The sequence below is a fragment of the Cygnus atratus genome, chromosome 2, assembly GCF_013377495.2.
Source record: "Cygnus atratus isolate AKBS03 ecotype Queensland, Australia chromosome 2, CAtr_DNAZoo_HiC_assembly, whole genome shotgun sequence".
In the NCBI taxonomy this organism is placed as follows: Eukaryota; Metazoa; Chordata; class Aves; order Anseriformes; family Anatidae; genus Cygnus; species Cygnus atratus.
Genome location: NC_066363.1, coordinates 70,653,354 through 70,677,041, shown reverse-complemented (window position 1 = coordinate 70,677,041; position 23,688 = coordinate 70,653,354). Strand labels below are relative to the sequence as shown.

Sequence of the window (23,688 nt, the reverse complement as noted above, 5' to 3'; positions counted from 1 at the left end):
GAACCTAGGTGACCTTGCTCTGTTACTGGAAATATTCAAAGCAATTTGATTTTTCTGAAAAAGCTAGTAATTTAAAATTGAATTCCATTGCTTGAAATAAGAGATGTTTTATAAAAAATAAGACAACAAAGTAGTCGTATGTTTACTGGCTCTCCTTCAAGATGCTGTTCTGCCAAGCCTACTAGGTAATATATTTACATTCTGAAATGGTGCCGTATTTTATTTCACTCTTAAATATAATACTGTGGAGTACCTAAGATTTGCAGCTGTCAAACTTTATCTGCTCAGAGCATCGCTGATGATGTTTAATAAAGATCTCATCACCAGGTGCTATACAAATTTTGTAGAAAACCATAGTGATATTTCCTACAGATGATTGCTAATAGGCTTCCCTTCTGATGGCCTGCCCAGCCAGCACTTTTTAATATTTATAAGCTGTGATTTGAATGTGGAACTGGACTCTCTAGCTTTTATCCTCATAGGAAGCCACAGCATCAACAGAGATATGTGCAGCATTCTTTCTGTAGAAAGCTGTTTGTGGAATTCTTGAGGGAAGAGGTCTGTGTTCTCTGTTGATCCTGGACACAAATAAAGTACAACCTGGGGAATGTGCACCAGCGCTAATGACTGCTATGTCATGCAGTCATGCATGACTGCTATGATCTTTGGGTTTTCTAGTCATCGTCATCATCTCTTCTTATGAAAGGTAATAAATAATTTTTAAAGGTTGATTGTAAATATCCAGGTACAAAGGCTCTGTTTGGACTGACCATTGCAGCTCTGGACGCTTCCTGCCATTTCTTGGTAGCAACAGGGTGTCTTGCAAGTGGCATAAAAACCTGAAAACCTCCTTTTCTTAGTTTCTGTAGATGTTATAGAAACAGATACTAGGTTCAGAAGTGAATATTTATATTCATGCCTTTGTTCTCTTTTTGATTGCTGCAAGGAAAAAAATAGGTTATATATTTTCTCAATGAAAAGCTGAGTGCTCCAAGACGAATTTAGCTCAACAGAGGAATGAAGAACCTTTACTACAATGAGCAACTTTAGCCAGATGACTTATTTGCTGAAAATAATTAAGGTTATCTGGGTAGCTAAAAACTTTCGTCTACTATGTACCACAAGGAGCATCTGGTTTGTTTTGCTCATTTGTTTGCTTTGCTCATAAAAGTTTCCTTATTTTCCAAGCCAGCCAGGAAAGCCAGCATAATTATTTAAACAAAACTCTCCCTAGCATACTATGATAAGGCCAAATAATTACATAGATTCATACACTTAGAGTGGATGCTCAAAACAGCTTAAAAACGATGATTCATCTGACACAAGTTGTTTTCTGGACAGAGAACAGAGTTTACCTGTCCAGTACTAGTCTGGTTGGACTTTGCCATCATTAGGAGTGTTGTCATAGACTAAGTTTTTCTGAGGTAGAGTGGAAGCTGAAATTACCAGTGTCAGCATCAGCAAAGATATAATGCATTTAATTTGTTCTTCAAATGTGGCTAAAATAATTCCACTTCAGATGTCCATTCTCTTAGGAAGAAATCTTTTTAAGCAGGTAAATTTGTACTTTTAAAGCTATTATCCACACAGTGCCTGTTTGTGAGTAGAAATAAGCCAGCATAAGCTTATTAAAAGAATTCAATAGTACACAATAAAATTGGGTTTCTGTAGTTATCGTGCCATTGATTCTCAACTGTATAAGTTCTCTTTATGAGAAATTAATGCCTTTTTCAAACTACTGGTCCTTCAGGCTTTGTTTCAGATATTTAAGGTGGAATGGATCCTTTTGGTTGCTGTACTTCTGTGAAATGATGGTTTCCAGAAGTATAACTGTTATGGTTGGGCTAGTTAGTAAGTTCTTTATTTTCAGGGAGGCAGGCGCCAACAATTATGGGATCTGGTAACCAGTATGGAAAGGAAAGGGATGAAAAACAGCTTTTGCCTCATGGTGAACAGCTACTGAATAATTCTGAGTACATTCAGGAAACAGATCTGTTGAACAAAGCAGGATAAATTTATGGTCACTATGTAGAGTGAAATTTCATCTTTAAGAGAAATCCTTATGTGTTTAGAGACTGAACCTACTTCCACTGAAAGAAATAGAACTGTTACTTCCATGAAAGATTTTTCCAGCCCAAACTCTAAAATGCTGGAATATTTTCAGGCCTGGGCAGGGAAATTCTTACTAGCTAGCTGTATTTAACAAATGTGAATGTAAGACAGATTAGAAAACTAAAATACAGTTTAAAATTAAGACCTAAAGAATTATATCAAGTTTTGTTACTGTCATGCATGCTGCTTTTTGAAGAAAATGCTGAAACTTCGAGATTTTTCTGTAGCAGGCTTTTAGCCAAGTGAAATCTTTCTGAAGGTTGGAATTTAGGAATATATCTGCGTAGGTGATTACAATTTCTTCCTAAATAAATGAAGAGCGTTATGCACACTAGAGGCAGGATGCCCTGCCCTGGGATGACTCCCGTCCTCATAAGATCATTGTAATATAGTATTAAATTGTCTCAATGGACTGTAACTATAGGTCGCTGATATCAGTTATGGGTGTGCTTTTTTTCCTTTTTACAGTTTGAACAATTTAATACTTGGTAAAATGAGAAAAATATATCTTTAAATAATTTTGGGGTTGGACTGTTCTCAAAGTTATGAGAAGTCTTCGAACAGCGCATGCAAAGCCCCGTCCAAGGCCTTTTAGAAATAAGAAATTATTTGGCTGTGTGCACTAGCTACCTCTGTTCTTTCCTGTAGTGTGGGCAAGATCCGTCTCCCACAGCAATTTAACGTACTCATATCATACTGAAAGACAAATGATTAAAAATAAGATACAGTAAACAAAAGGAGTGGAGAGAAGAGGTGTTTTGCTACTAACATATTGGATGATTAACATTATAATAACTTCAACTTTTCTCCTGATGCATTTTTACAGTTGGCATTAAAAATTAAGGATGCTTAGTTTGCATGAAAGTTCTTAGTGATGCAGGCTTTGCTCCAAATGTTTCAAATATATTTATTAAAAGAAAAAAAAAAAACACAGATGTTTCTATTGGACTAGAAGGGGGATGCCATGTAACCTGTAAAATCTGTAACCTGACCTCAGGAGCGCATTGGCTTTAGTGGAAGTCTTTTTCATTTGGATTTAAACAGAATTTTATGTTTGGCATTATATCTGACAATTGTCACTCTTAAACCAGGTTATTTCAAAAGGTGGGGGGCAGTTCATGCATGAAAGAAATAACATTAGCCTTTTTTTGTTGTCGTTACGTAATTGTGGGTTGATGCTAAAGCAGGGAATACAAAACAGTGGAAATAATCTGTGTGTTTAGCCACCCTTTAATGCTGGCTACAGTGTTGTCTTCTGTGCTTCAGCTGGAAGAGCCAAATCTTGCAATTTGGTTAAGGTGCTTGAGGCTTAAAGAACTAGGTGTCACACTTCAGTCCCAGGGATGGCCAGACTTCTTGTAGCTCTTGTTGAGATACAAAATTTAGAAGGCAATCATGTTTAAAAGAATTCATGCAATCAAAATACCTTTAATATGAAGAAATAGGTATCCTGAGTATTAAATTAATCATGATTATTAAATTAGACAAACTTTCAGTGGTACATAACTTTTCTGTTGCACCCAGTGCAGTATCTGTTTGCTTCATTTTAGTGTGGGTGGTTTTTAAGCACACTGTTGGGAAGTTCTTAAAAATCTGTTCTAATAACTACTGAGGCAACGCTGTCCTTCATACACATGGGCTTTTTACAGAACTCTGTCTTGTGTAGGCACATCTTTGCTCAGATTTTGTGGTTTTGTATTTTGTCAAAAATTATTTTTGTTGTATACTCCTTTCTCGTCATACATGTTTATGTAAGCATATTTTAAGCTTAATTCTGTCACATTTTTGCTATATGGAAGTCAAACGTTAGTACCAAACGTTTATGCACAAGAGTTAGTGTAAAGGAAATTAAAGTAATATGATAACTTTGGATGTCAAAGACAGTTGTGAATGTATAGAGGTCTGCCTTGTTCTGGATAACTGTATGAACCCAGATAGTTTTATGTGATTGAATTGCTTTTATTGAGGTGGTATAATTGATGATGTCAAACAAAACAGTTATTTTTTTCATCTGCATATGTCATATATAAAAAATAAATATAGCTCTGAATCAAAAGGTCAGCTTGAAAATATCTCAGTCTTGGAAAGTTTGGATTTCTGTTCCAAATTCTAATGCCTTCATTCATTGTTCTAGTAAAAAATGATATCTGGCAGCTGATAAAGGTTAGTGCTAATAAAGAGCCATTTTACTTTCAAACTCATGAAGTCAAACAAACCAGTAGGCTTTGTTTTCTTTTTCATTTTGTTTCTTTGTGTAGTGGTACTTTATGAGAGACCTGAGTATTGCTCATTGCGCTGTCTGCCGGCTCTAACCTCCTTTCTCATCCACATTTAGAATTAACTAAACGATGGTACCCGTACCCGTTCACTGAGGCCAGCAGAGGAGGTAAACTGAGCTTATACTCTTGTTCTTATACTTATTTGTGGAAGGAGAGGCTTTCAGATACTGTCATCTCCATAGGAACAGAAACTTTTTGAACTCTGAACTGCCCCTCCTGCTTAGGGCTTTGTCATCCATCCATTGAGTTGGCCAGCAATATCTTAAAGGCATTTTGAAGGCAGTGATGATTATAGTGCTTTTGCTTATATAAAATGAAGTTATTGGACCTTTCTGTTGCCATGAATTCTTAAAGCTACTGACTTGCCATGTGCTTCCAAGGGTCACCTTAAAGAATTACTGTGTTCAGGGCAAGTAGTTGTAAAGACATGTAAGAGCCAAATAAATATTTTAAACAAAGAGGTCCGCTGAAAGCATGCGAGTAGTGCTGAGGGAATTGTATTCTTTTATATATTTTTTTTTCTAGTGAAGGATATTCATTAGGGTGAGCAGATGGGCACTGCTCATTTCTGGCATTCATCGATAAGCCTGCTACCTCTCCAGGTGGCTCAACAAAAAAATAATGCTGTGGCACTGCTCCCATTTTATTTTTATTCCTCTCAGACTAGTTAGTCACCTGTGTCTGTTCCCCTCATTTAGAGGCATCTGCTGGATTTTTTTTAGTTCTGTTTTTGGTTGTTCTCCGTTCTAAATTCACCAAGGAATCTTCAATAGGAGCTGATGCAAAGTCTTTGCATGTTTGCCTAGCATTGCGCAAATATCTTCTCTTTAGCCAGCTTGTGAGTTTAATTTTCAGCAGCCTGTCCTTATGAATTAATGCATGTAACATCAAATTGTTCTTGTACTGAGTGGACTATTCTACCACTTTTCATTATTAATATGGCAGTTTTCTTATTTTTAATGTTGAAATATTAAAAGAATTAAGCACAAGCGAGAATCCACCATCTTGCAGAGGATCATCTAGATTGAAAAGATCTTCAGAGTCACCAAGTCCAATCAACTGGACCTCCTGAGTCACACCACTAAACCATGTCTCTTAGTGCTTACATGTCTACATGTCTTTTACATACCTCCAGGGATGGGGACTCCACCATTCCCCGTGTAGCCCATTCCAATGCTTGACCACCCTCTCAGTGAAGAAATTCTCCCTCATATCCCATCTAAACCTCCCCTGGCATAACTTGAGACCATTTCTTTGCATCCTATTACTTGTCACCTGAGAAAAGAGACTGACATCCTCCTCACTGCAGCCTCCTTTCAGGTAGCTGTAGAGAGCAATTAGGTCTCCCCTGAGCCTATTTTTTCCAAACTAAACCTCAGTTCCCTCAGCTGCTCTTCACAAATGTTTTCTAGTCCTTTCACCAGCTTTGTTGCTCTTTTCTGTGTACTCAATACCCTTCTGGTAGTGAGGGACCCAAAACTGAATATAGTACTTGAAGTGCGGCCTCACCAGTGCCGCATATGAGAGGACAATCACCTGCCTGGTCCTGCTGGCCACACTACTTCTGATGCAGGCCAGGATGCTGTTGGCCTTCTTTGCCACCTGGGCACACTGCTGGCTCATGTTCAGCTGGCTGTCAACCAGCATCCACAGGTCCTTTTCTGCCAGGCAACTTCCCAGCCACTCCTCCCCAAGCCTATATTGCCGCGGCGGGTTGTTGTGACTCAAGAGCAGGACCCAGCAGAGAAGAAGAGTAGAGATTTTTCACACACAAGCGGTTGAAACACAAACTTTATCTACGTTAAAATACATTTTATTTCTTACTTGAAAAGATTAGATTAGGAATGTGCTTCTAAAATGGGAAACCTCTTATTGCAAGTGTGTGAGACTGTCTAGACTATGTTAGAGGTAACTGTGTAGGACTAACCAACACCTTTCTTAGTATTGTAAGCAAGTGTGTCTGGAGTAGACCAGTAGCTTCTTTTCCACACTTACTCATTGTTCATGTTGAAGTCTCCTCACTTGCGTATTTTCATCATCATAACTGAGCCCTTAGCAAGTCTCTTGAATATACGTGGCTTTTACCACTTGGTTGGATTTGAGAATGGGGTCACCAAAAGGCATATACATGTTATAAGACTGAACAGCTCCTCTGGTTGAAGGGCCAGGTCAGTGTTTGGGAGCTGTGTTTCCCTATGCATTCGTCTTCCTTCCTCCTTTCAAACTCATCCTCGTTCTCACTCCTTTGTGGGTAAAGCTGCTTCTGTGTATCCACGGGTAGGCAGAGCAGGTGGGAAGTCTCCAGCACTCTCCCCTGCAGAGCTAGGCTGAGGCTGTTGGCAGATCCTGCTGAAATCAGTGGGTCTTCTCACGCGGCGAGGAGCTGTTGTCTGGTGTGTGCAAACCTGCTTTGGTGAAAGAGTTGAACTCACTCAGTACCCCTAAGCAGCTTCAGCAAAAGCTTGGCTTCCCCGTCTGTTTGGAGCACCAGCAGTATATGCATTTTAGTATATATAAATTGGGCCATGTTCCCAGGTTTCTATTTGTGATTGCATTTTTTTTTGTTTGTCTAATATGTTACTAAAATTGTTACAGGAAACACTAGAAGAAAAGTCAATATAGGTGAACACCTTAACTTGAACAGAACTTGAAATGTTTCTGTACATCTTGTGTGGCCACAGGTATAGGAAAAATGGAGACATTTGGTCATACTGAACTCAGTTACTTGTTTGTTACTTCTTAGTTATTAAGATTTTTGTGTCATGTTGCACTTAAGGTTTGGGAGCACTGATATTCCTAATCTTGCTGCCTAGTGGTAGTACTATAAAGAATACATGCTTTGAGTTTCAGTTCCAATTCCCCTGTTTTGATTATGTTTACTGGAGAACAGCAGAAATGTTTTTTATTTTTTTTTCTTACAGATGTCTAGAATATCTTTTCCACCTTTCCTTTCTACACACTGTACTATCAGCACATCTTTTCACAGCTCCTGCTCCCAGCTGCTTCTATTGGGCTTGCATCAGATTACTGGGACTCTGCATATTTCCAGGTCTTTCTCATTTCTTGGCTTACCTCTGCCCCTTTTCCCCTCTTATTAGTTGTATGATTTCCTCCTACGATGTAATGTATGTTGATACATGTAGCTCTTGAAAGACTTTCCCTTGCCACCACCTGTCTGTTCAAGGAAATATATGAAAACTCTGTTATCCTCATTATGGTTGCTGAATTATTGTCTTATTACCTATCCTTATGTCTAGTCTTGCTTTGCTGTTTTAATAAGTAGCCATTGTCAGTGATGCGGAAAGACTCAAGATAAATGATAGATTTTAGGAGGTAAAGAATGAAAAGCTACAAATTGTTTTGGTGGTGGTGGTGGTGTTTGGTTTTATATTTTACTTTATTTTTCTGAGTGGTAGTATAATATCTATCCTGGGATTTATACTCGTAATAGATTATCATAATCAGTTCAATCAGCAGTGGCTCAATACCACTGAGATCTGATGTAAACCACAGTGTAATACCTACTGGGTAATCAAGAGTGAAATTTATAGATATGTACTAATATTTTCATTTTTATAGAGTTCTTCCTGTGCTCTTGCAACTTTTCTGCAGACCAGTTTGCCTCTGGTGAATGACATGTTTTATCCATGGCTTTGAACTCCTAGTGACTGATTTTTTTCTCTATATAATTATTCTGTTTGGTGACTTTGCATTTCTGTGATACTGAGCTTTAAACTACAGGAAACAGACTTAAGTGATGATGCAGTCATTTGTCATTTGTGATGGAGAACCATGTCAACACAGTTGAATTTAGTTTGACCTCAGTGATTTTTCCCCTCCAAGTGTCAGTACAAAAAAGGTGTTGATGTCTTCAGGAGGGATTTCTATACAAAAGGGAGTCAGCTTGAGTATCTGGATTTTAACACTGATGATCTGGATGAGTAAGTAGTGATATGTATTCCATCTGTGTCAGGCAGAACTGCTTGAGGGAGACCTGTATGTTTTCATCACTGGAATTCAAATTGTTTTTATTTCACTAGCTTAAGTCCCCTGTCTCAAGTCCATCGTATACTGCTGATATAAGAATGTGGCTTTCCACTGACCTCTGAAATGAGACACCAATACAGTCACAGTATGAATCAGTAAAGAGCATTTAGATTTTTATGCAAAAAACAGCTAAATGAGTTTTACAGCTGATGAACAGTTGTGCTCCTCATCCTACTGCATTTCTCACAGTTGATTTTCTATTCCAACTTAAACATGTGGAGAAACCTGCTTAGCAGATATAAAATAGGCCTTATTTTGAAAGAAGATTGGCCTTGTAGACCCCAAGGTGGTGAAAAATAACATGTATATTTTAAACCACAGCACACGTGGCCTAATGCATCTAATGCAAGGCATATCTAATGAATTATTGCATTAAATCAAGGCTGATAATAGCGAGGAATTCCTGCAGTCATTTATTTAACAATTTAGGGGAAAAAAAATAAAAGTGTAAGAAGAAAAAAGTGTAAACAATACGGTGAAAGTGTAGGTGTTCACCAAAATGCTATGAGTGAGCGTTTTTAAGAGGGCGTTTTTTTGGGTAAAGCTTGCTCATTTGCCTCAATTGAGGCAAATTTGAAAGAGATTCTGTCAGTTCTCTTGCTGCTGTTACACATCTTTATTTATGTTTGAAGTGTTCAGTGGAAGAAAATGATTTTTCTTTTTTTCCTCAAATACCACAAAGAAACAAGTTCCTCTTCCTTTCTAAACATAAACAAACAAACAAACAAAAAGCTGATTTTTGCTTTTCTTTCTTTTTTTTCAAATGTTTTGTACCAGTGTGTTAGCACTTGTTGTCCCGTCTGAAACTTTACAAGCTCTTTGAAGTAGTTAGTACAAGTTACACGTGCGCACAGCTGCTTAAACCTGTGAATTAGGATAGAAGACACTTCTATTAAAGTTTATGGTGTGTAGATAAAGGCTTGTGAGATTTTCAATTAACTTGAAGGATTAAAGCATTACAGCTATTGTTCCTGCCGTGTGTGAGGTGAAGAAATTGTAACCTGCTCATTAGATATGGGTAGTATTTAAACAGGAAAACTCATTCTGTTTTCTTAATACTTCTGAAATGAGATTACTAGCTGCTTGTGGATTTTTAATAGGTTCCTCAATAAAAGGAAGAACAATTATTAAGCAGAATCAGCATGCAGGCTACTGCAATAAATAGAGATAAGTATCATGACGCTGGAAAGTAGATGTAACAAAATAATACTTATTCTGGTTGGTCATGCATGTGGTATGCATTTCAGGTTAATCCGAGGCCCCCCAAAAAACAGAAGGATTAAATCTTTGGATACTATTAGATCACAGGGCACCCGCCCTGTGAAAAAATTGAAAAAATCTCGTATTTAGTTTACAGAAGGAACACTTTGGTTCTTAGGACACTCGCTATTCTGCTTTGATCTGCTGAAGAAGTTAAAGAGGTGTTTAGTTTCACGCATTATGGAACCATTGGAAAGTATAAATGCTTTGCTGGGTTACTGTCATATCAAACAGCAATTTACAGATGGGGAACTAGAGACTAGGGAAAGACTAGAGGAGAAGGAAAAGACTTTGCTATGAATAAATACGAAAGACTTAAAGGCTATGGTCAGAGAAGGTAGGATGTTTACAAAGAATAGGAGAAGGGTTGTGGAGGAGAGTGAGCTCACATATGCCTATGGCTGTGTACAAGCTTGTTGTCTTGAGAGGGAAGAAAAGGGATTATTGAGCATGCCACATTTGGACTGAAAGGCTGAAAAGAATGAAACATGGGGAAGTTTTAGAACTAAATACAGTTTTGGAACATTGGCAAAATAGGGGAAAAGAATATGAAAAACACAGTTAAGTAGGGCATTGGAAAAATGTGTAATAGATATATAGGGGAGATAGAGTAGGTTAAAAAAGAAGATAAAGTAGAAAGTGTTTCATATGCTGCAGGAATTTTGGGGGAAGTTAATGAAGACTTTTCCTCTCCTTTTCAAATGGTGTTGCCTCCATCCCTTCCTACTCACACCACCCTGCACTGTCTGCGAGCACCCTCTAGATGGTGTTGGGGGATACAAGCATGTTGAGTTTCTCCTAACTATGAGTTAGGATAGATGTGATTTTTTTTTTTTTTGTATAATGTTATTTTTGACGAAGTGTTGGCATAATTGTAGGTGGTGTTTGAGCCAGTGTGTAGATTTAAACACTTAGATGAGGAAGTCAAATACAGTCATGAAGAAAACGGTCTGTTATCCTTTATTTAAAACATATACTGTAGCACGTTACTCCGTAAGGAGTTGTGAGCATAAAGCAGAGTATTTCTATAGAACCCATCTCTGATGGGGATTACGTAGGTTTTGACTTTGCTTTTCTTTGGGTTGCGTGCCTGTGTTTCCCAAAGGCAGGATGTGGTTTCAGAGCTCCACAGTTTCCTTTTCTTAGCACAGCTAAAAGTTACTGCATCTGCTTTCTGGTAGAGTAGAATGAACAGAGTCCTTCAGAGATTTTTTTTAAATTTATTTCTGTGATGGGCAAGTAGTTGCACCTGTTTTGTTGTTTGAAACAACAATACAATCTATCGCTCACAAATGTCTGCTGGCAGAAATGAAGTGCCATTGCAAGAATATTTTTGGTTTGCCATATGTAAGAATGGAATTCATTGTTACTGTTTGTTCTTCTCTATGTTTGTCGTTGAAAACAAAAGTCCTAAAATACTTTTATAAATACTGAAAGGACAGACTTTGAGTAGCCATCCTTTCCCTTGAAAACTGCAAAATATTTTAAAATGTTCTACAGGACATAAAACGTGCAGCATTGCCTCTTTAATCACTATTGTGTAGTGAGGGCATGCTGATTTGTGTTCTGTGGAGCATGCTAAACATGCTGTTGTTGCACAGGCTTAAAGTTAACCATGCAGTATTACAAATAAAGGCAACAAAAAGAGATTGTACCCTGATTATCTCATCATTATTGCCATATTTTCAAAGAAAGTGAACAGTTTATAAGATAGTACACAGGCTGCCATTTAGGTTGTTAGTGAATCTCAAGTGGAAGGCAACATCTTGTGCTTATGAGGCTGCGTGCTATGAGAGAAAGCATACGACACTGCCAAACTCTTACAAGTGTTCCCTTTAGAAAAATGAAATGAGCATTTAGTGTTTCCAGTCCCCATGAGTCCTAATGACAGAGTAACAAAACCAAGCTTCAACTGCCATTGCATCATCCCACCTTTTGCCACCACTAGCAGAGAAGTCCTGCAGGACTTACATTATGACTGACTATAGTTTCCAGATGATTTTCAATAATCTTTCCTATATATGTCTGTTTTTTAGTGTACTATACTCCATCCTCAGTGAAGGAGTGCAATAAATGGCTATACAATACCTCTGCTCTCACAAATCTTGTCTTGGTTTGATGGGTACAGGTATATATGCAGAACCATAGAGTCAATGAGGTTGGACGGGACCTCTGGAGTTTGTCTAGATCTCAAAGCAGGGTTGACTAGAGCAGGTTGCTCAGGTTGTTGTCCTAGTTAGATTTTGAGTATCTCCAAGAATGGAGAATCTGCAGTCTGTGCCAGTGCTTGACCCCCCTCACCATAATTTTTTTTCCTAGGCTTAAATGGAATTTCTTGTATTCCAGTTTGTGCCCATCGCCTCCTCTCTGATTGCTGAATACCACTGAGGGCTCCATCTTATTTACATGTTCCCATCAGGTATTTATGCACATCAATAAGATCCCCTTTGAGGCTGAATGTGCCCAGCTCTCTCAGCCTCTCCTCATATGTGAGATACTGCAGTCTGTTAATCATCTTTGTGTCCCTTTACTGGCCTTCACTGCCAAGCCCATAGATGGACGCTACTCCTGGTGTGTGTGGTCTTACTAGTACTGAGTTGAGGGGAAGGATCACTTCCTTTGACCTGCTGTCAACCATCTTCCTAATGCCATCCAGGGTACTGTTGGCCTTCTTTGCTGCAAGAGCTTATTACTGACTTATGGCCAAGTTGTTTTCCATCTGGATCCCCGGGTTCTTTTCTGCAAAATTGCTTTCCAGCTCTTCAGACCCCAGTACATAATGATGCATGGCATTGTTTCTCCACAGGTGCAAGATTTTGCTCGTTTCTTCGTTGAACTTTGAGGTTCTTGTCAGCCCATTCTTCCAGCCTGTTGTCATCCATCTGAATGACAGCACATTCATCTGGTGTATCACTACTCTGTCCAGTTTTGTACCTGTGAACTTTCTGAGGGTGCACTCTATCCCATCATCTAGGTCATGAATGAAGATGTTGGGCAGTACTGGAGCCTGCATTGGCCTCTGGGCCGTACTGCTGGTGACTGGCCTCCATCTGGACTTTTGTGTAGGTGGTTGCAACACTTTTAGCCTGGCTGTTCAGCCAGTTTTCAGACCACCTTGCTGTACACATTTCTAGCCTGTACTTCACCTGTTCGTTTATGAGGATGTTACAGAAGACAGCATCAAAAGCCTTACTACAGTCAAGATGAAACAGATCTACTGCTTTCCTCTCATCCGTCAAGCCAGTAGTATCTTCACAGAAAGCCATCAGATTTATCAAATATGATTTCCCCTTCATAAATCCATGCTAACAGCTCCTAATCACCTTCTTGTCCTTCACTTGTGTTGGAAATGGTTTCCAAGATCCACCACCTTCCCAAGGTTTGCGGTGAAGCTTGAGTGGCTTGTAGTTCCTCAGGTCCTCGTTCTTGACCTTCTTCAAGATAGAAGTTTTCTGCCACATCTGTCTTCAGCTAAACTTATCTTAACAAGACCTTTAGATTACAGTTGCCTTTTTTGATGTAATTTGCCTATTATTTTTGTAAATACGCTTTTAATTTAGACACTTCAAATACAATAATACCATTCATCGGATTTAGCTTTACTATATGTTGATCAAATATTCACCTTAAAATGGGGGTGAATATACTGAATATAAATAAGGCAGTATGCTAAAAGAAGTGTAATATATCGTGTCATTTTTTTCTCCCTTCCACTTCATTAGCTGGAAGCAGCTCGGGTTAATTGAGAGTGGGAACTCTATTCCAGACTACCACCTTTAGAGAATAATCAGTTTTTCCTGAGAACATCATGAGGAGATTGTTAGGAAAGCACTCATAAATGCCTGCCTTTGATGCACATGAGAAATCATTTATGTGAGCTAGCAGCTCCCTACTCATCAGTGTGAAACTTAGCAACATTCATTTCGTTCATGGAAGGGGAAGCTTGCAGATCAGTGGGAGCAAAACAGGTCACCAGTCAACTGAACTGATTTAAGTCATAATTAAAAATAGATTCTTTTAAACGAATAGGCAATCTTGTGTACTTTTTATGTTATTTTCTTGAAAATGTCTGGTTCTCACTGGTTGGCAAAAACTGAAAGAAATTGTTTGGTAAATAGCTGTAGTCTGTTACGCTAAAGTTAGCATTAATTTTGCTCAACATAAGACTATATTATGTACTTTTAAGCAGTTACAGAACCTAACACAAATTTAATCAGTTTCTTAATATTTATACATTTTTATTTTATAAAATAATGCTTGTTACATTTCTTATTTATCAGCTAATGGTCAATTTTCATTTTGTGGCATGTACAGTTGCATTTGGATGGAAATTTGAATTTGTTTAAAAATACAGAAACCTAATGTTATACACTTTTTCCTGCAAAGCATATTATACATTTAAAATTAATGGAGTAGACTAAACAAAGGCAGTATCTTTAGTGAATGGAGTAGATTGTTTTGGGTATTACAGCCTTCTAGCTTATTTAATTAACGTATATCATCTTGAGAAGGAAAAGTACATGTGCTTTTGGTCTGACAAACCCTTTATGATTTTCTTCTGAAAATTTTGTGCATGGAATATGGTGGCATATGATTTTTGAAGTGGCAAAAAAGGTGTTTGTATTATCTTTTTTTTTTTTTGAGTTATTGTGATCTGTTTTATTATAATTAAGTATTTCTAGTTGTTAGCATGTGCTTGTTCTACTGTGCCAGTAGTTGGTGTCCCCAGGCTTTGTTGTTAATATGGCTTTGCTTTGTTGTCAGATTTAAGAATTTAGGGCACAAAATGTTTTTAGGATCATCTTTATTTTGCCAAAATAGAAGAAAAAGCACGAAGAAGCTTTCTATGAAATGTCTCTCTTATTTTCACTCGTTTCTCTTTGGTTCTGTGCTGTTTGAGTTGAGGACTCTGTGTATGTACAGAGCTTAGAACAGTAAGCTTCAATCCAGGCTTTGATCCAGACTTCTTCCATTCCAATAATATTAATTATTTGCTCTATGTGAACTAAGGAACATACATTTCTTAACATGCCTCAGACAAATATTTAATTAATTCTGTCTTGGACAAATACACCTCAAAGCTTTCTTGCCTGAGAAAGCTGAAGATCTGAAAAAAATTACCCTTTCCCTGTATTCTCAAGCTACTGATACAGGTATTCAGCACCAGGTGAAGAGAGCTCTTGCACCTTCCCAAACACAGTCTGGCATCCCCACATTCCCCAGCCCGTGGTGTGGGACTGCTCCAGTCCTGCAGCTGGTGCCACAATGTGCAGCAACCACAAGAGGGAGTAGGGCCGAGGAGCCCCACGCCAGCATGCTTGGGGGCTAGATGTGGCCAGTACTCCAAAGCTGTTTCCAGAGAACAGATCTGGGTCTTTTCTGGTGTTTCTGTGAGGTTGGGACTTCCTGAGGTGAAGGCAGGCTTTGTGGTCCTGGGCAGCCTGCTCTGGGTGGCCCTGCTTGAGCAGGGGGTTGGACCAGATGAGCTCCAGAGGTCCCTTCCCACCTCAACCCTTCTGTGATTCCCAGCAGCTCTCAAGTAAGGAAACACCTTTATGTGGTCTGGGCCTGTGATGCCTGGGCCAGCAAGTATCTCCTCTCAGGTCTGAGGGTCTCATCGCCGTCTGCTGTTGACATATGCCAGGAAAAAGGCTGCAGGTTTGTCTCTTCCCTTTGCATTAGGAGAAAACAAAGGCAAATCTCATATTTCACACCCCCTCAGATGCAGACCTTTGCAGTAGGTCTCATTCCTAGGACGTATTGCATGCAGTCAAACCCCAGGATGACCTGACTGTCAGGAGGAATCCATCGTGACTGAAGCAAATGGTTGCTATGAGTGTTGAAGCCTGATTGTCTTCAGTGCTGTTTTATTGGCATATTCTGATGATGAATTAGGCCTAGCATTTGTAGGGACAAATAAAGAATGGAATAAAGTATAAGTATATGACTCTATGAATCTACCTCAGGATGTGCAGTGTCTAAAAGGTTAATATCATATATGATAGTTAACGTAAGTGCTGGCAGCTTACATGCTGAAGTGGCTTCTAAGAAATAGCTGTAAATGTACTTACCTTGCTAACTGTCAAAATCTGATTTCCGTAGTTTGGTGAAATTACCAAGTGAGTAAAAATAAGGTATTGGAAGAGAAAAAAATCTTGGTATTTGGCTTTTGTTGTGGGAACTCTTTAATCTTCAAATCAGTTTAATAGCAGTATGTAATACCATTTTGCTAAAACAGAGTATATATTTCATGCTTATGTTTAGGGAGTCTGCTCCATCAAGGATGCCTTAAACTATAGGGTTCCCCAGCCCTGTTTTGCTGTTGCAGAGGCCACAGCATCTTGCAGCCCTGTACATGTGTGCAGGCAGAAGTTTTGTATTATGCTGGGGGTGCTAGTGGTCTGCTTTCAAGTTGCTTGCTGTGGTTTGAAAATCCATTTCTCAAATGGGTACTCTCAACATTGCAACTCAGTGTTCAGAAAAGTATATTTTTAGTATATTTTTGCACCTTTGTTATGTAGGGCTTTTACTCAGAATGTAATGAAACAGCTGGACAATTGTTAGTTGCTGGAAAGGGCAAGAGGATTCTGCAGTCACTAAACTTTCCACTTCTGTATGTAGGCGCCCCCTTTACCCAAACCTGTGAAGTCTGTAATTTCTGAATTGGGGATTTTTGTCAAAGTTATTTTTTTGTCAGCAAAAAACAATTTTGTCATTCCCCAAGTTGGAAAAATCATCTTCCTTGTGAGATAATTTCTGAATGACTCTGTGTGTGTGTTTATGTCTATGTATAGGAACCTGTTGGCATTCATGAGGAATGCTCTTGGGAGGATGAGGACTCGTTTCGAGAATGAGGACTGACTTTTGCAGAGTGATACTCAGAAATTTTTCTGCCATGTGGCTTACTACATTTTGTAGGTTCTGTATTTGCTTTGTTTCCTCTACAGTCAGAAAGCCTTTGGCTTTGCAGAGTACTTTTATTAAGCCATTAATAGATATTCTTTAAAACTTCATGTCTTGCACTGTACATTCAATGCTGATGATACTGGTATAGTGAAATCTGACGTGCAGGAAGAACGGAGCTAATGAAATAAACATGCCATTCAGATGGTAAAAGACTGTTCTAAAAGTACTTGAAAAGGGAAATGAACATTTTTTTTTTGAACAAGTACTTATTCAGCTTTTAATGTAAATTGTTATTCTGCAGTGCTACTGCTGCTTCAACATCTGTCAGTGGATCTTTCTAGGGGCAAATCTTTTAAGTCTCAGTAGTGCTGCTGAAGTTAATATCAACTGTTCTGCACAGTTTCTTTACACAAATAATGGAGGAAATGAGTCTGATCACTTTCCCTTCATTTTCTCCATATATTTGTCCTTATTGTACTGAAATTTACTTGGTAAAAGGACTGGCGATAGAAGGCTTTTCATCGAACTTTGGATTATTGAATTGACTTAGGTTATTTTTATAGGAATTTGCTAGGCAGAGGTCCAGAATGAATCTGTATGTCATATAAGGCAAAAAAAATATACAGGGTAATTTCTTCTTTCAAGAAACTATTCCTTTGCATTATTAGGTTCATTCCACAAAGTGGCAAATTTAATTTGGGAGTAACCATTGCTCACGTTGCAAAGGAAACAAGGAATACTCAGTATTGTATGGAGCATACCTTTAAGAAGAGAAATGGTTTAGGACATTATCACCTTCTATTTTCTTTTTTTTTTTTTATACACAAATCTGCTAAAAGTATTTTTTTTTTTTTTTTTTTACTTCACATTGCTGTAGTCATGGATTGGAATTCAGAGAGGAGAACAACTTTTCCCATTTTCTGCAAACCTAATTTTAGGGACTTTGAGCATGGACGATGATTTTGCAAGTTGTTATCTTCATAATGTGCAGAGAAAATTCAGGGTTTCACTTATACTTAAAATAGTGAGAAAATCTATTTGACATTGAAATTTGTAGATTGTGTCCCACTGCCTTTGCTATTGCTAGGAAACTCTCTCTTTGCAGCCAAACCACATGGTTTAAGTTGTCAAGCAACATGACATTTGAGTATGTGAATGGCTTAATTTTCACTGGGCTATGCACGTGCTTACTGCCCCTTAAAAAAGGATTCAAAGAAGCGTGAAAGTTCAGATAACACTTGGATAGCTTCAAGTTTGTGCTTATGCTCAAATTCCAGTGGAATCATGCATGAGAGTCTAGTCAAAAGTCCCATAATTAAAAGGCAATTAGAAGACTGTGAGATAACTTTGGGCAGGTCTTATGTCTTTTGGGGTTTCAGTAAGTTTGAAAAAATGTACCACTGAAGCCTCATTTTTTTCTCAGCTGCAAAATTAGCTTTATTCAACTGTATGTTGGTACCCTCTGCAAGCCCAGAGAAGGGCCTTGTGCAATGAAATGCTGAGCAGAGTTGAGTGAGTTTATGATTTTAATGGAGAGAGTGAAAAATCAAGCAGACTCTCAGCTGATGCCAAGAAAGACTTGGCAGGGGAGAAAGGAATGGTTGATTAACAAATGGAAATTCAAGGAGACGTAAGACCCCATGTGACCTGTGAGCAAATGCCCCAAGTGTTACATATATGGGGCAATGCAGTTTAACATCTTTAATGTAAATATCCCCACATGTCTGTGCTCTTTTTAATTGTAGCATCAATCAGAATCAGATATTTGAAATTTAAGTCAGTGATGGTTTATGTTGTAAGGTATAAAAAAAAAAAGTTTAGTTGTTGTTTTTTTATGCTAGTTTGTATGGATTTAACTGGTGTTGCTTGTGAGTCACAACTGGTAATCTTAAGATGATGTCAGTAAGATTTTTATGCTATACACTCACTTGTGTTTGATATTGTGTTTGATATTGTTTGATATTGTGTTTGATATACAGTACACCAAAAATCTTTTACAGAAAAGAAGTTTATTTACTAACTGTTTAGAGGGTTTTACATTTTTGTTGTAGATAGCTTTCATTTCCCTTATCTGTAAATCTAGGCTTTAGTTGTTCCATTGCTGTACATAGTCCAGAAAGGGAAGGTATTTTAGTACACTTTCAAGAAGCCTGTAAGAATTACATGTAGTAAAATTCAGTACCTAAACAAAGTGCTCCTAAGATTTAGTACCTTAAAACTATAGGAAATAAAAACGTGCTCAGTAGCAAATGAAAGCAAATATTTTCCATATTAAAAATATGTAACGTTTTGTAGAGTCATGAGATAGGTTTTTAAAACAGGTTCAAGATTTATAAGGTAACATTGCCTGTCCTTCTTCAAAAGTCAGAATAGTTCCCAGAGAAAAGGCATAATTTCTGTGTAAAAATATGAAAATTGGGAGTGGCTGTCCAGTCAGGCTATTTACATAAGATGATTAATTTATACCTGTGGGGGATGAAGTTCATTTGAAGTAATTTAAACATTTAAGAGGATTTGGAAATATGATAGGTTTAATTGGCTTCCAAGAGTCATAGCGTAAATGCTCTGTAGTATAAAGATGTTCCAGAAAATGAATAGGACTTTCAGAAACTCATGTGATACAAAACATGGAATGTAGGTGGTCTCACATGACGGAAAATTCACGTATTCACTTCAGATCTGTATTTTGGTAGGAAATGAATTTAAAAACATGTAGAGTGTTATCAGTTCTTGTATTTTCTCTGCCTTGCAGCTTTAAAGTGGGTTTTTTGGATTACATATTTTGGGTAATTTAAGCCAATTGAGCATTAATAAGGTTTTAAGAATAAAATAGCAAAACTAATATAGGAGTTACTCTGAGGGTTAAACATGGTGTAAAACATATTCTTCCAACCTAAATATTGCCTAATTCTTGTTCATTATTTCTTTTTGACAGGCTAGAAGTTGCATACTTGTGAGTAAACGCTTTGCTGTAAGGCAGACACAGAAGTGTGGCCTGATGAACTGCACCTCAGGACTACAGAACTGCCGTTAGGTCAGTAAGGGTAGGAAGAAGTGCAGATGTGATTTTTCCCTTATTACATTAGGTGGACAGTTTCAGCTGTCAGATCCCTGGGGGCAGTATGTTTCTGTTGTGCTAGGCCTGTGATTAGCATGCTGTGCAAGATGCCCCTTCTTTTCCTTCCCAGGGAATTGTACCCAGGTTTCCTACAGAGAGCGTCCACAGTCTCTTCTGGTGGGCTGTCTTGTGGGACTGGGTGACACAAGGCTGTAAATATGTTTAAATTGGCTAGCAGTGTTTTGTAGTTTCCACTTTTTTTTTCCATCCCAAGTGAAGGATCTGTACCCAAAAAGCATTAAATCCAGAGTTTGTATTCTGGACTATTAAAAAACCATCCCCCTAGGAGTCTTGTGCACACATCTTACGTTTACTAGAAGCAGAACAACACAGGATGTTTTTATTCTGGCTTGAGGAGACTTGCCACTGATAACAATGGTTTCAAATGAAAGCTTTTTGGAGAGGAATGAGATTTATTTTATATATATGCTTTTTTATTGTACTTTCTTGAGTATATTGGGAACCTGCCTGATGAAGATAGATACATTAGAACCTAAAAAGGATGACATGCTGTAAGAAACAAGAATACGGCCTGGGGAATTTTCTTTAGCAGCCAAGAAGCAATCTGCTTGCCAAGTGACTCCTTTTGTATCCTTGTTTATGCGATTTTAAAAGAAAATAGCCTACTTAACAGAACTGATAGAGGGAAGGAGAGAAAGGGAGAGTCTTCTATTCTGGAAGTGTTTGCGTTGGATGCCCTTTGTCTGATATTTATATTTCTGATGGAAAGATCAATAGGAAGTCTACGAAGAGAAGAGGAAAAAGATGTTGGAAGGCATAATGGAAATGCTCTTGATAGGGTTTTGCTTACATTCTGGTTTCCACTGACCTGGCTTCATTCAGGGAAGGGTTATATTTGGGAACAGCTATGTATTTCTTCATCAGGTCTGTCTTGGAGCTCTCTTTCTCATGGAATGCTTTATATAATCAGGAGGGATTTTGCATAATGGGTGTTTTAAAATTTCTTCTGTATTTTGTTCGTTCTTTGAAAAAATACGTGATTTCAAGCTGCTTTGTAAGAGGACCTGTCTGTTTATTTTCAAATCTAAGCTTAGTTTTCCTACTGGTGTGTTCTTTCTATAATCACTGAAGAGTGCAATGCTCTAAAACACCCTTTGTAGAGTGCTGTTTGCTCACCGGCTACTTCAGACTCTAAATGTTACTACCCTCCACCTTTTTTTGTGACAGAATGGGTCTACTTGAAACAGCCTTTTTCAGAGAAACAATTATGTTATTCTATTTTTTATGTTGCCTTGATCCTTCCCACTCTCATTGCTGAGTAGCTAAATTAATAATTTTACTCATAATGTAGTAGATTCTGTGACTATAATTTTCAGTGCGCCCTGAAAATTCCTCTTCACTGGGAGCACTCTATGGTTTATAATGTAGTAAGAAGAATTCCAATTTCAGAACTGAATTTTTATTTTTTTCAGTTGTCCTGTTTAAAGTTTTCCTTCAGATGACTTTCTTTGTATATCTTGGAAACACATGAAAACGTTAAGAACATTGGCACATGCTGTGTATCTGATATCTTGCATGACTTTTCTGTGGTTATGAACATTTTGCAACAAAAGGCAGCTGTTACTCCAGTGACAGATCTTAGAATATGAAAAAAAAAATATATATTTGCTAAGAAACACAGGACACAGAAGGGCAATTACTTTATTTTTCCTCTGCTTTTGCCAATGCTCACTTTTATTAACCTCCTTTTACCATGAAATAAAGCAGCAGTGACAGAAGAATCTGAATCACTGGGGTGCGCATATCAGAAGTCACTAGTTAGGAGCCACTGTTCTTATTTTATAGCAATGGACAGAAGTGAAAGCCCAGTGAATAAAACTCAGGATTCTTTCTTGCACTTCTGTTTGAACATGCTTAGGGTGTTAGAGTAACAAAACAGATTAAAAACTTGTTGCTTTAAGAAAGGGGAAATATTTTATTTTCAATTTCTTCAAGCAATAAAGTTACAGACATCTTACAGATTCACATTGTGTTTAATGTTTAATCTTGCTGTAGTCAAGAGTCGAGCCAAGATAGAATGTCAGTAAAGAATGGAAAAACGCTGGCACGTAAGACAGAGACAACAGCAAGGTCGTTTGTTTCAGTGGTATCCATTGAAATGTTCAATCTTTAATATTGTATTGAATTTAAGTCCTCTTATTCTCAAAAAAGAGATAAAAGAGAAAGCAGTAGAAGCTACTGAAGAACATGAGTGAAGGAAATGATGACTTGTGTATGAGAGATTACAAAAAAAAAGATATTTGCAGTGTGTCCAACTGCAGTTTGAGAAGTGGAGTAAAAATAGTATTTTGTTAGCCCAGTGTGTTTTTCACTGATAGCTTGAGTGTCTTTCCATGTATTTCAGAGGGAATTTCTATGTAGACAGCTTAAAAATCTTAACACGTGTGGTGAAGTTATGAATGGAAACGCGTAATCCAAATGGATTTTTCTGCGTGTCCCACGCCATGGAACAAGATCAAGGGACTGATGGAAATGCAACCATAATGCAGTAAATCAAATATCATTGATATCAAATATCAAATATCAAACCAGTAAATCAAATATCATTGTTGCAGCACACAATTATCAAGCAGTTTGTTTGAGTGACCACTGCAGTTTGTCTATAGTTCCATTTCCTTTTGTATAAAAAATTGCTGATAGGTTTTGTTGTAATAGGAAGGGAACATTGTTGTGTTGTGTTCTGTTTGCTGGTAGTACACAGCTAGCTGCGACAGTCAAACTTTGTAATTACTGTGGTTATTTGTACTCTTGCCAGTTAATCTGTGAGCAGGAGTATCAGTGAGTGGAATAAAATGTGGAAAATAATGCTGTGTTTTATGTAACACCTGCCATACTCTAGAATGTTAAAGCACTTAGTAAATAAATGCTGAGATAGATGAAATATGACAGTGACTACAAGCAGATACATCACCTGCTAAGCAATTTAACTGGCATACAGCCATAAGCACCATTAAAACTGCTACTGAAAGAAAGATTTGGCTAAACCTCTAAGGGGTGACACCCTATTATGTCTTTAACTAAGAAAAAAAAAACACAACATAGAAATTACAAAATAACAAACCAAAACAAGACTGAAAAGACCTAAGATATGGTCTATTCTATTCTTTGGCCCCCAAATTTTATACTTGTATTTTAGCACAGGTGTCTAGAAATCTGTATGAAATAATAAAACAACAGTGGGGTCTGCACAAGCCCTCTCTTAACACAGTTCACAAGTCTTTTCCTAGTAACTTATACTGTTTCTTCTGACTTTGGTTTAGGTACATTGCTGCTTTTTCTAGCCAGCATACAGTGTACAACTTTCCTTCTGATTTGATGATGATGAAATTGCCTCTCAGTTTCTTCTTCAATCCAAATAGTCTCAGTACATTCATTCTTTCTACATAGTTCATCCTTTTAGAGACTTGGTAGTTTCTGCTACTGTCTTCACACGTTTTTTCAGTTGCTTCACGTGTTTTTTTTATAAATATTAAGCCAAAATTCGTCTCTGTGTTCCTTACCATTGCTCAACAGATGGATGGGAATGCTTTCTGTGTTATGAAGTGTATACTCCTGTTTTATATTCCTCTTTTTTTTTTTTTCTCCCTCTTAATTCATGTATTAAACTTGTTTTCAGCTTGTGGTCTATTATACCCCCTGACCCTCCTCTGAAGTACCTGTCATCTAGCCACTTATTTGCTGTGCCTTAGGTATGCAGCTGATTATCTGCTGAAGCACAGAAACTTGCACTGGCCCCTACTGAGCTGTTCTGTTATTTTTCTGACCACTTCTCTAGTTTGTTGGAATAATTTTGAATTCCAGCCTGTTGTTCAGAATAGCTGCAGTGTCAGCTCTTGATGATTTGCAAAGTTAAGCATCTTCTCTGTTCAATTATGTAGGTTGCTAATGAAAATACTGCCTGAAACTAGACCACATTCAGGTTCTTGCAAAAAGCCACGCAGTACA

The 23,688-nt window shown here is 37.8% G+C and overlaps 1 protein-coding gene across 29 annotated transcripts in view; it reads left to right on the top strand.

Moving 5' to 3' along the window:
- Nucleotides 1–23,688, top strand: part of FARS2 (phenylalanyl-tRNA synthetase 2, mitochondrial) — a 258,563-nt gene that overhangs the window by 16,001 nt on the left and 218,874 nt on the right. For 14 of the 29 annotated variants that reach the window (XM_035560290.2, XM_035560288.2, XM_050708632.1 and 11 more), the window contains one exon: nucleotides 19,540–19,638. The exons of the other annotated variants lie outside the window; for them this stretch is intronic. The gene's annotated coding sequence lies outside the window, so the exon portion shown is untranslated. The remainder of the gene's footprint in view (nucleotides 1–19,539; nucleotides 19,639–23,688) is intronic. 29 annotated transcript variants of the gene reach the window in all.